At 37.0% G+C, this 13,138-nt stretch overlaps 1 protein-coding gene across 1 annotated transcript in view; it reads right to left on the reverse strand.

Moving 5' to 3' along the window:
• Nucleotides 1-12,306, reverse strand: part of MACC1 (MET transcriptional regulator MACC1) — a 66,781-nt gene extending 54,475 nt beyond the window's left edge. Inside the window, exon 1 of the mRNA XM_029919100.1 lies at nt 12,245-12,306. The gene's annotated coding sequence lies outside the window, so the exon portion shown is untranslated. The remainder of the gene's footprint in view (nt 1-12,244) is intronic.
• Nucleotides 12,307-13,138: the final 832 nt, after the last annotated feature.

The raw sequence follows: 13,138 nt of genomic DNA on the forward strand, positions 1-13,138 counted from the left end.
TACATTGCACTTATTTAAGAATGGTTCCTAATACACAGGCAACGGTAGATATGTAACCATTTTGAATACAATCATGAGATGAATCAGAATGCAACTGCATTTCTGCCTGCCACTTTCTTTTTAAAAAATGTATTCACTGGGGGGAGTTTTTCCAATACCACTGATAAAAATTCCCCAGTTGGCCTCGGGTATCTTCTGGTCACTCTTGACCTAAAGAGAATCCTGTGGTTACTTAAAGTTGCAAAATGCAGTTTTGTTTCATAAATTAGAATGTCCCTTCCAATGTTTCCGTCAGTACACCAATCTCCCAGCTTAAAAGAGATTCGCTTGTCCCGCAGGTTGACAGCGGGAGGGAGTTCAGCACACATCTCTTTTCCAGCCTCACCTCCTCCATCACCAACTTGCAAGTTCCTGTTACTGAAGTCTCCAAAGTTAGAGAATGGGGAAGGAAAGGGAGAGATAAAACAGAACACTTTTACTCTACTGGTATGACTGGAAGCTAGGTTTGTCTCTGCAGATGCTTACTGCTGATACCGTGTGGCATGTGTTGAGGGGCTGTGTGCCTGCGCAGGCACCTGCGCGCCTGACCACGTGCAAGTTAACTCTAGGGGATCCTGGGAAGCTCATGACGCTCCACTTGTGAAATGAGCAATGCATGTAACTCTTCTGTCAGCTACGCCTCCCTCAGCTCTGTTTTTCTAGCAGAAAAACACATCAAGCTTTCCAGGAGTTTGCAATAGAGCCACTTCCTCAAAGCTTGAGATAAAAAGTACTTTCCTCATTTTCTACCCCTCTGCATTTGGGTTAGCTCTCTAAAAATCATTCTCAGAAAATCCTCCAAGTATTTTTTCTCCCTGTAGCTTTTTTTTTTATAACCTGGAGTGAGTGAGGAGCTCAAGAACTGTAAATATTCCCAGTTGGAATTTTAGTCAGATACTTCTTTTAGGTATCTCAAATCAGTTGTCATAGAATCTTAGCCAAAATTTCCAGCTTAATATTCTATTACTGTGCAAAAATGATCACTGCAACTGTGTCAACAGTTAAAGATTAGGAATTACATGCAAATTGCCAATAGGAGACCAATAAATAAATTTTACCATATCTATGATCATGTGGTAAAAAATAAAAAGGTGGTATCTTCATATGCAGTATGCGTCAATCATCAGAATATTAATTAAAAAAAAAAAAAAGGAAGGGCACCAAACACTCCACAGGCTTAGAAAATCTATTCCTAGAAGAATTCAAAAGAAACTGAAAACTGCCATACTATGCTTCCAGGGTTTGCAGACTAGGAACCCAAAATCTGGGGTTTCAGTTTACTTTTCATTCCCTAGCTTGTATATCTGAATTTTTTTTATTGTGGGGAAAAATGACTTTATGTTTTTAAAAAATATCCTTGTAAATGTATTTTGAATAGATATTAAAGCCTCTCTTGCTTGTCCAATTTTTAAAAAAAACATTATTTTCAAGGGGTGCTTGGGTGGCTCAGTTGGTTAAGTGTCCGACTTCAGCTCAGGAGCCTGGAGCCTGCTTCTGATTCTGTCTCCCTCTCTCCCTCAAAAAATGAATAAACATTTAAATAATGTAAATAGGGATGCCTGGGTGGCTCAGTCGGTTAAGCATCCGACTTCTGCTCAGGTCATGATCTCACAGTCCATGAGACTTTTCAAGTTTTTCCATTTGGCACAATCTCTAGCATTTTTTTTTTCAAGCCCTGGCATCCTGACACAGATTTGCTTAAATGCTGATCAGAGTGAAATGTGTTTTCTAAAAAAGCCCAACCTTTATAATGTCAACCTTTGGAAACCTGACTGAAACACCAAAGGCAGAATAAACGAATTTGTATTTTTGAGGAAATGGGTAAGCTGTAACAAACATGCTTTCTTTTCCCAGGAGAATACAGAAAAATAGACTGGATTACAGGCATAACATAAAACCACATCCAAGTCACATTTAAGTTCATAAGCTATGTGTAAATACAGAGGAATTAACTTTACAACTGGGAAATAATGCTTCATTCTTGATATTCAAAGGCAAATAATTTTCTACTGAATTTTTGGTTTATTGCAATAATCCAAAAAGAGAATCACCCAGTAGGCAAAGATTGCTCACTTTGCTGGAGACTTGCTATTTTTAATTAAGCAAAAACAGAGGCCCCCACCTACTAGCTTAGTCTGAGGGTCTAGAATTAAATTTAGCTATAGATATCAAGGAGAAAATTTCAGTAAATAAAAAAAAAATTGGTATATGAATTGATTTGTGAATTAACACAACTTATTTTCTTTAGAATGGCAAAAGTAAGAAGAGAAGCCTGCATAAAACTTTGCCTTTGATAAATTTTCATGAGATCAAAACTGTTTAGTTTCTAGTAATGTAGGTGAATTCAGAAAATACTTCCCGTAACTTCAGTCAGGAAGAGCAATCAAAAGCTGTATTACAGAATTAAACAAAGTTGAATATTTAACTCCATGCAAAAGGAAAAAAGAAATTAAGAAGGGAAAAATAAAAGGGATGCCTGCCTCAGTCAGTTAAGTGTCCAACTTCAGGCCAGGTCATGATCTTATGGTTCGTGAGTTCGAGCCCCACATTGGGCTCTGTGCTGACAGCCCAGATGCCTGCTTGGATCTGTGTCTTCATCTCTTTTTGCTTTCCCACCCCCACTCATGCTCTGTCTCTCTCACTCTCTCAAAAAGAGATAAACATTTAAAAAAATTTTTTAAAGAAGGGAAAAAACGTAGAAGATGACATAAGTCCCAGTATGAGAAAAATATAAACATTCTAAAAGTGTATTTTTCAAGATAAAGCAAAATTTAGAAGTAGCCCAGATCCCAATGTCCTTTCCTGGTCCTCTTCCTGCCGCTGATTTGGTCATGACCCTGGCTTCCTAAAACTCTCTATCTGGTATCTTGAATTAATCTCCTCATGATTTTCCTGTTACTGCTTTGACCATTCCTTCCATGTTTTCTTCAGTGGCTTCACCTGAATTACCTGTTTATTTAAATATTGTCCATGGTTTTGTTGTTGTTGTTCTTTTCACTTTCAGTGATCTCTTTGAGCTATTCCAGCATTCCCTATGATTCCATGACCCATTTTATGGGAAAAACTCAGTGATCTTTGTCTCTAACCTAGATCTGTGCTCTGAGCTGCAGAACCTTACCAGCCGCCTTCAGAATACCTCAGTATGAATACTGCCATAGCCTTATCCGTCTCCATACACACGTCAAATCAACATATCCATGGTAGAACTTGTCTCTCCTTCCTTATCGCCACCACAAATCCCCCCGTCCAGAATTCTGCATTTGTTGATGGTTTTGCAACTGTCTCATTTATATCAGATTAAAACCCTGGAGCCCTCTTGAACTCCAGCATCTCTCACACTTATCACACTCATCTACTTGGCAAATCTTATCGCCACAATCTCTTTCTAGTTAATGCCATGGCAACTGTCCTTGGTTAGGCCTTATTATATCCTTTTGGGGACCTCAATCCCTTCTCTATTGCACCAGTCTTCCACTTTCTTGTCTCTTCCCTTGCTACACCATTCTGCCTACCACCATAAAAGTCATGTCGTTGAAATGCAGGTCTAGAATTAGCATTCTGGTGTCTGTCCCTATTGCTCTACTGAAACTTCTCTGGACAAGGCTTCCACTGAAATTTAAAGGCCACCTTTCATTCTTGTCAAGGCCTTGCTCTGACATGTGACACTCACTGTTAACTTCTCCCTTATTGGAAGTTCTCCTCCTTTGTCTTCACTCACTCTACTCTCCATTGAATTTCCTCCTATTTCTCTGGCCTCTCCTCAGTCTTCACCATGGTTGTTTTGTCCTTTGATCAAACCTTTATGTTATTATGTCAGAGGGCACCACCCTGAGCCTCCTACTCTTCTCATGCTGCAGTCCTCAGTTCCTGTGGGAGATCCCATCCTGACCCATGACTATAGCTATGTTAAGGATTGCTGACTTCCACATCTTTCTCTGGTTTATCTACACCCCTGTTTCCTAGACCTGTCCTATTGCTTAAAATTTATCTATTTATCTATTGGAATAATCACAGGCAGGTAGGCCAAAGTCCACTAGCCTCAGCTGAATTCACCTATCTTTCCTCCCAAACCTAGTTCTCTTATCTTCCCTATCTAAGGGAACAAGGACACCACCATCCACTCAGTTAGTTACCTATGTCAGAAACAAGGAGGTAATCCACAAATTTTACCCCACTCCTGCTCCCTAGCCACTCCCCCTAATCTGGTAATTTCTGCAAAATTAATATCTCTAAAAATTTCCACCATATTCCAACACTAATTTCAACACTACATCTCATTTGTGTAAGCTCTATTTTTTTTCCTCACCTAGATTTCTACAATAAATCCTACCTGGCCCACTGCTTCCAATCTTTCCTGTTCTCCATTCCCAATATTTTTAAAATGATCTTTCTAAAATGCAGTTTTATCAACTCAGTTTCTAGTTAAATATCAGTGAGGACTTTCCTTCTTTTGCATGATATGGTCAGGAGTTTTAGTGGATATTATGACCTATAATCCAGATTCTACAAATTTACCTTTAAAAGTACTCAGATATGTCCTAAGATTTTTGTACAACAATTGTGAGTGTGGCACTATTCAAAATAGCAAATATGGGGGGGGGGGAACAGAAATTTTCTATACTAAAGGACTGGTTAAATTATAATATCACATTTAAATGAGCAACTTAAAATTATGTTATAGAATAATATACAATGATACAGAAATGTGTACTATATTATTAGATGACCTAAAATGATCACATAACATTTTTATAAATTATTCGTTCTTAATGCCTATTATGGTCATAACAAGACAGGATATACACACAAATCTTAAAGATGCACATCTTTGTTAAGTATGACTGTGGTTCTCAAGTTTTCTACAGTGAAGATGCAACACTTTTGAGATCAGGAAAAAACAAATAAATGCTATTCTGTAAAAGACAATACTCATAAATGAAAGAATAAAGGTGTAGTACACACACACACACTCACACACACACACACACACACACACACACACACACACACACACAAATTGGAATACTACTTGCCCATAAAAATAATGCAGTCTTGCCATTTGTGACAACACGATGGGCCTAGAGGATATTATGCTAAGTGAAATTAGTCAGACAGTGAAAGACAAATACCATATAATTTCACTTATATGTGGAATCTAAAAAACAAAATAGAGAAATAAAGCAATAAACAAAAGGCATAATTAACTTATAAATACAGAGAACACCAGAGGGGAGGACAGTGGAGGATGGGCAAAATGAGTGAAGAGGAGTCGGAGACACGGGCTTCCTTCCAGGTATGGAATGAGTAAGTCACACGGTCAGAAGGTGCAGCATGGTCAATGACATTATAATAGGGTTGCATGGTGACAGCAGTAGCTGCTCTTGTGGGCACAGCGTAACCTACAGGATGTCCCATGACTACACTGAATAGCCTAAAGTAATCTAACATTGTATGTCAACTGTACTCAGATTAAAAAAAAAAAAGACTAAACATAGTTGTTAAATTTCTTTAAGAAATTTTCTTTATCCCCAAATCCATCTTGGAGTATCTCCCACCTTGGACCTCCCCTCTTCACTACATTTTCCCAGCCTGGGTTAGACATCTCTATCCTGTGCAAATTCATTTTAGTTTTCACAATGTACTACTAGTTTTATATACTTATTTGTCACTTCTTTTGTAACAGGAGCTCCTCCGTCTCTACAGGCCCAGCACTCAGCAAAGCATTGGCAGAATAAATGTTTAATGAATAAATTAGTGATTAATGCGCTCACCTCACAATGACTCACACTGATTCACACTGATTCCTCACTGCCTTCAGAAAAACGTGCACACTTCTAGGATTGATATTTGAAAATCTTTTGTAATTAGATGCAACCTATCTTTTCAGTCTTATTCTCTTCATATATTTGCTCCCATTTCTCTAAATACAAGCACACCTGTCTATAGGGAGAGATGGTGTCTTTCTTGCTCAGTGCAGTATCCCAGAACTTAGCTCAGTGCCTCACAGAGAGCACATTTCAAATTATTTAAATTTCATTTTATTTAAATTGTTTATATTGATTCAAATGAAATAAGCCCCTTTTTTTCTGGGGCCCAGGGAAATGACTAAGATACTAGCTTGTCCAAAAGGTAAACTTCGCAATGAATCTAGAATTCCGTAAAACCACAGGTGCTGAGGCTCAGGCTCTCACAGGAAAAGAAACTGCCATTTCCAGAGAGAGAGAGGTGATCTACACCACAGCACAAGCTATTAAAGGGTGCCTTGAAGCACTTTGTAAGTGAATTTACTAAACTCAATTTACATGCTAAATCGCATCATCTCCTGAAATATGTTCTATACTTTTGCAATTGATCTTGAATCTCTACCTACTGGTGTTTATATTTCTGAGAAGTAAATCTCAAAACTATATGGTAACAAAACTGATATTTTATAACGACATGGTTTTTCTTGCAGTTTTCCATTACTTAATCACCAGGGGTATTTTGTATGTTTCTTATTTGGTTCTTTTCTTAACCAGTCTCTCACTGAACACATTTTGGTTACACGCCTGCTACTTTATTTCATACTTTATAAAAAGCTATTCCTGGGTCACCTGCATGGCTCAATCAGCTAAGCATCCAACTCTTGATTGAGGCTCAGTTCATGATCAGGTCATTTGTGAGACCAAGCCCCATGTCTAGCTCTGGGCTGATAGTGAGGAGCCTGCTTGGGATTCTCTCTCCCCCTCTCGCCCTGCCCCTCCCCTGAACACTCACTAAAAAAACAAACATTTAAAAAGATTTAAAGCTACTCCCTTCCTTTCTTTTTGCCTCTTTAACATTTTTTTCTCTCATCTCCAAGTATCAGTAAAGTTTGATCATCTATAAGAATCATTTTCCAATTTTCCTAGGCAAAATTAAATTCTCCCACTACAAATATAGCACTATTTGAAACTTGCTATTACTTAGTTATGTTATTTTGATGTAATTTAAATATTAACTAGTTTCTAACTTTTGGAAGTTAAGGATTATGATACTTTAATGTCTCTCTTCCCAGTCTGTTCCCGCCTATCCTTTCTCACCTGTTCTAGCTGGAATAGACAGAGTATAAGTTAAATACACCAAGCTCACACACTAACTACTGATATAATATTTCTGTGAATCAGTTTCTTCATCTCTCAGATTGGTATAATATCATTATCTGCCCCCCAAAATTAATTAAAAATACTTAGGACAGCATTAGGATAGCACCTAGCACATGGTGAGCATTTAAGGATATTAACAGTTGTTAATATTATTATCACTATTATTAATATAATTAATACTAAAGTAAATGTTAAATGGACAAGTCAGCTAATCTCTCACATAGGTTGAAAAATAAGAACGTTGATTTGAAATACAATTTTTCATTATATTTTAGAGATCAGAAATGTTCCAAGCATATCTTACTCTCTCAGATGCCACAAGTGTCTGGTTTTCAGTTACATCTTAAAAGATTATTTATTTAGAACTTTTGAGATAAATATGTGTGTTGAGAATGGAGGAAAAACAGGAAGTATCATTCACTCTGGCATGGACTCTAACATGGTATAAATATTTTAGAAATCAGTTTATTATCAGCATGTCATAAAACTGATGATGCATATACCTATAGCTCAATAAATCTATTCCCTAAAATAGTCACTACAGTAATTCTTACACTTGTATGCATGTGCATATATAAGAATATTTATTAGAGTGCTACTTATGACAGCAAAAACCATACAGCTGTGAAAATGAATAAGTTGTGCTACAAAATCAACATGGATTAATCTCCAAAGTACAATGTTGAGAGAAAAAAGCAAGTTGCAGATGAATAATGTATATTTAATATTAGTATATATTTTAAACATTCAAAACAATGCTATATATTGTTTTGGATATAGCCACACAATGGCAGAGAGAATAAAAGCATACAATGGAGTAATAATCTACAAAGACAGGCTAGTAGTAGCCTCTGAGTTTGGAAAGTGGGGAACAGGATTGGGGAGAGTGTTTTATGTTTTTTACTTTCTAATATTTTCTTACTTAAGCTGGGGGAATGTGATATCTATCTTTCAATATCTATCTACTATGTATTGTACATATTAGGGAAACATCTAAATTAAGTGCCTTTCCTACAGAAACCTCCACTCTACCTTTCCTAGAAATTCAACCCACTGATTAACTGTTCTTCTGGTTAAAGATGAAGATATTTTTGTTTATTATCAGGAAAGACCCGATAAAGGAGCCCCATCACTGAGCAAGGTGGTGGCTACAGTAATAATGAAAGGATTCTCAAAAAAACTAAAATTTTGGGAGTAAACGGTCAACCTCCTCTCCATTCCCCTTCCCTTCCCTGGATACCTGAATATTGTCTCTCTTCTTGTGTCCTTGAGTGGGGCAGGAAAAAGAGAAGAGTTAAATTTCATTTTAAGGAGGTATGTACTTGCTGTCTCCACTTCTCTGGCCAACACTGATGGCTTTCTAGAGTTCCAGAACCATGTGATTAACAATGCAGTTTCCCTTTCCACTGGAAGGTTGACTTATCTTATTTTCAAACTGCTATAGCACACAGGATCCTTTCTCCAACAAAAACTAGCTCTTTCTCCTTTGTCTCAGTGTCACTGTAATTTTCTTAGGCCATCAGACTTAACAACTCAAGAGCAACTTGGTGGTGGTCTTTTTATAATTGTTACTTAATTTTCTTTTTTGTTGAATGACTTATTCATCCCTGTCTTCTGTTACATTTTTATTCCCACCACCTGTTATTTACCCATATGTAGAAAATTAAGACTTATTTCCAAAGTACTCTGTCTACATTCATGTTCCCTGTGCTCTAACCCACTTATATGCCCTTCCTTAGATGATCTTCCTTTTTATTAGGTTTATTTATATATTTATTTTTTTAAGTTTATTTATTTATTTTGAGAAAGAGAAAGAGTGTGAGCTGGAGAGGAGCAGAGAGGGAGAGAGAGAATCCTAAGCAGGCTCTGCACTGTTAGCACAGAGCCTGACGTGGAGCTGAACTCAACATCCATGTGAGCCGACTGGATGCTTAAATGACTGAGCCATTCAGACACCCCGTTAGATAATCTTCCTAAAGCACAACTTTCAACATGTGCCTGTGTCAGGGCCCTTTTGTTTCCTCTGCCATCTAGAAGCTGAGGTCCAAATCTCTTTAAAGCTTCTACAATCAACTTTATTCCAGCATCGTTATCTAAATATATCCATAGGATACCAAATATTCTTTCTTCTCGGTTATATATAAAAATAACTATTTCAATTTCACTTCCTAATTTTGAAGGGGAGGCACTACTTCAATATTTCCTAAACTTTAGGCATTCTTGCGCCTCTTCATGATTTTTCCATTACCAAGTATCATCCAAACTATTTTTTACTTAATATTCTCTTTAAATTCACTCTCATTTTAGCTCAGGTAAGAATTTTTAAAGAAAATTTCTAGCAAGATATTAAATAGGAAAAGACAGTATCCATTGGAATTATTGAGCAGTAGTATAAAAATAAATGTTATTCTAAAAGCTGTTACAACTAAACACCTTTTGCCTACTAAAATCATTGAGATTGCTACTTACTTTATAGTTTTTATAAAGGAGAATGAAAAACAAGTGTTACCAGAATTTTAAAGTCATATTAACAACAATAAAACTTTGTCCTTAAAAAATTGAAAGAAATTTTAAAAATACACTAATTTTCTCACAGCATTACCCAATTTTATTGATTGTCCAGTCTATCTATGGTTCAAATCACTTCATCCATACAAACGTTATGAAATACTGCTTTAGATGAGATAGTCTTTTCATCTTTTTCTGCCAGTTTCAACTCTGCACATCCTTCCAGACCTGTCCAGAGCTCCACCACTTCCCACAGAGTTTTCTTAATAGTTAGTAAAGCATGGCTTTTTCTTCCTTGGCTATTCTGAGTACACATCTCTTCACTCCATTTTGTTTTCCTCTTGCTTATATAAAAGTTTTGAAGTTTATTGTTTTCTAACCTCTAATGATTGCATCTCAAGCAAAGACTTAGGGAGTTCTCTTTAATCCTCTGATACTAAGCATCACACCTAAGTAGTGGGAGCTAACAATGATGCTATGAATGACATGCATGATCAATAGATTAACACATTTCTCTTCTAGTAGGTCAGGATTCCCTCAGGGACTATGCCTCAGTCACTCTTTAACTCCAGGGCCCTGCCCAGGGGGAGAACATTGCAGGATTGCTCGAAGTAGTTGTTAAATAAATAAATGACACTTCCTAGAGAAAGTAGGCCATAGATGGCACTCAAGGGCAAAAACAATGTGGCTCTTTTATGTAGTATTTATCAAGTGCTTCTGCAGCTTTACTTCTCTTATACATTCATTCTGATACTATGCTGGACTTGCTTATATAGCTCCCGAGTGGATTTAAATTCATGTAGTCTATCACATGGAAAACTTTACACACGTCACAAACGCTTGTCGCTATCACCTTCAGTTATCACCAAATACTGTAGGGGATAGTCTTAATAGACAGTTATGTATCCATATGGTCTTTCAAGAAAAGATTTCCAAAAGTTCAAGACTGACAAATTTTCAAGTTTTAAATCCATATGATTCCAAATTATCTTTTGTCCTACAAATTAGCCAATACATTTTAAGATAAGGTGGCGTTGAACAGACCCTGTCTTGAGACACATAAAAATAATATGTTTATAAATTAACTACAGGGAAGATGAGAAAACCTGAATAAATAATGCATTTGAGTTGTAACTAATAATTGTTGATTTCATAATTCCTAAATTCTGCACAATACCAATAAAATAATATTAAACATCACTATTACAAATTAGATAATCACATAGTAATTAAGGAGAGTATTAAAAGACCACCACTGAAGTGAAGACAACTTTAGGAACAAAACAGAAGTTGGGGTGGCTGCATGGCTCAGTTGGTTGAGTGTGTGATTCATGATTTTGACTCAGGTCATCATCTCATAGTTCATGAGTTCAAGCCCCATGTTGGGCTCTGCACTGACAGTGTGGAGTGTGCTTGGGATTCTCTCTCTATCTCTCTCTCTCAAAATTAATAAATAAAAAAAAGAATATACCAGAAGTGCATCCTCATCACTATTAATTACTGGTATGTAAAAACCAGATACTAACATAGGTGATCCAATATCAAACCTGAACTTAGACATTTTTTAAGAATGAAGGACACATTAATAAGTTGAAGACATCAGAGTTTTTACTATATGCTCTTGATCTTTTTTTAAATTATGGTGAAAAACACACAATATAAAACTTACCAACTTGACCATTTGTGAGGGTACAGTCAAGTGGTATTAAGTATATTTACACTGTGTGCAACCAATAATCAGAATATTTTCAAATTCCAAAACTGAAACTCGATACACATTAAACATTTCGTATTTTCCCCTCCCCGACTCCCTGGCAACCACCATTCTACTTTCTGTTTCTATGAATTTGACTACTCTCAATACCTCAATACAAGTGGAGTCATAAAGTATTTGTTTTCTTTAATCTGATTTTGGAGCTAAGTTGAAACTTAACTTTAAAAAGACAAGTTTATCCTCCACCAGTTATTGTCACACCATTTACTACAACACATTTTGTTAATTTCATCTTATTAACCCAATAAGGTGGCTTTCATATTGACTCTACAAATGAGGAAACTGAGGCTTGACAAGGTGAAGAATCTTACCAAAGATTACACATCTAAAAAAGCAGTGGAGCCACCAAATCCAACTGTATCTGACTTCAGTGCCCGCAATCTTCAACGCACTTCGCTGTCCTTTGGAATACTTAAAATTTTTAGAGGATTTCAATCACCTGAAGTATCTGAAGCAAGACAGAATGGTGTGTGTGTGTGTGTGTGTGTGTGTGTGTGTGTGTGTGTGTGTGTGTTTCTAATTTGACTTTGAGTGTTGCGTATCTTCTTTCTCTTTTTTATAAGTTATTTTACTCAAAATCGTTTCTCAAGGCATTACTCTATTCTCTGTCTCAAAGTTTATTCTAAACCCTGTCCCACACAGTCACAGAATATCATTTACCTTCTTTTTTTCTTTTCCAAACAGGGCTTAGGATGGAAGAAACATTTAATTTGTTTAATTCTTTTGGAAATTACAGTTTCCTAGTGTGTCTCATATATCAATAGTGGAAAAAATATTATTTTTTAAAAACAACACTTACAGTTGTGGAAAGAACCCCAGCTTCTTCAGTTCAGGAACATTATTTCAGTGAATGGAAGTCACTCTTCCAAAACCAAAGACTCTCTTCAAACGTGTCTCCCTCTGTGTGTGGTGCCCGACCTGCTGTTTGCTTATGGAGCCACCTGGGACTAGAAGTCCTCCCACTGTGGCTCCGAGGTTGCCCAACCAGAAACCCTAAAAGGCAAAAGAACTACAATACCCACAATTCAGACTTCTCACCTGAAACCAAAAGAAGAGGGTGGATGAGTACAGTTTCACCCTAAGAAAAAAGGGCATACAAATGGAAAAGCAAAGCAGTAAAGTAGAGCATTAAAAAATCAGATCAGGTGGGTATATGTAAGAATAATTTATAAATACAGACCTATTTCTATAAAAGGAAACAAAAGTAGTTGATGCTTGCCATGTAAATGAGAAGGCTCCTAGGTGTCGCCAAGAACTAAGAGCTCCTCATGCAAACAAACCCTCTTGCAGAGGTGGAACCTGCCCCGCCAGATTCTATTTGAGTGAGTCACAGGTAAGGATGCCTCACTGGCTGGCAGAGCAGGTGTACAGAACTTCCCTGGGCAGGCCTGACAGCCTCTCCTACATCAGCCCTGGCATTGTCACTCAGAGATGTTACAGCCACTGTGGAGATCTTTCACTTTTGCATCTTACAAAAACTGCCCTGGATTTTTAAAAAGGTGAGCAAAATTAAACCTTTTTTGTTATGTCCTTCCATTTTCTAATGTTGTGTTTTCCTTCTGTGTATTCCAGCATTATTTCTGATTGCTCAAGAATACGAAAACTGGGGGCGCCTGGGTGGCTCAGTCGGTTAAGCCTCCGACTTCGGCTCAGGTCAGATCTCACGTTTGTGGGTTCGAGCCCCATGTCAGGC

Source organism: Suricata suricatta, chromosome 2 (genome assembly GCF_006229205.1).
Source record: "Suricata suricatta isolate VVHF042 chromosome 2, meerkat_22Aug2017_6uvM2_HiC, whole genome shotgun sequence".
Lineage (NCBI taxonomy): Eukaryota > Metazoa > Chordata > Mammalia > Carnivora > Herpestidae > Suricata > Suricata suricatta.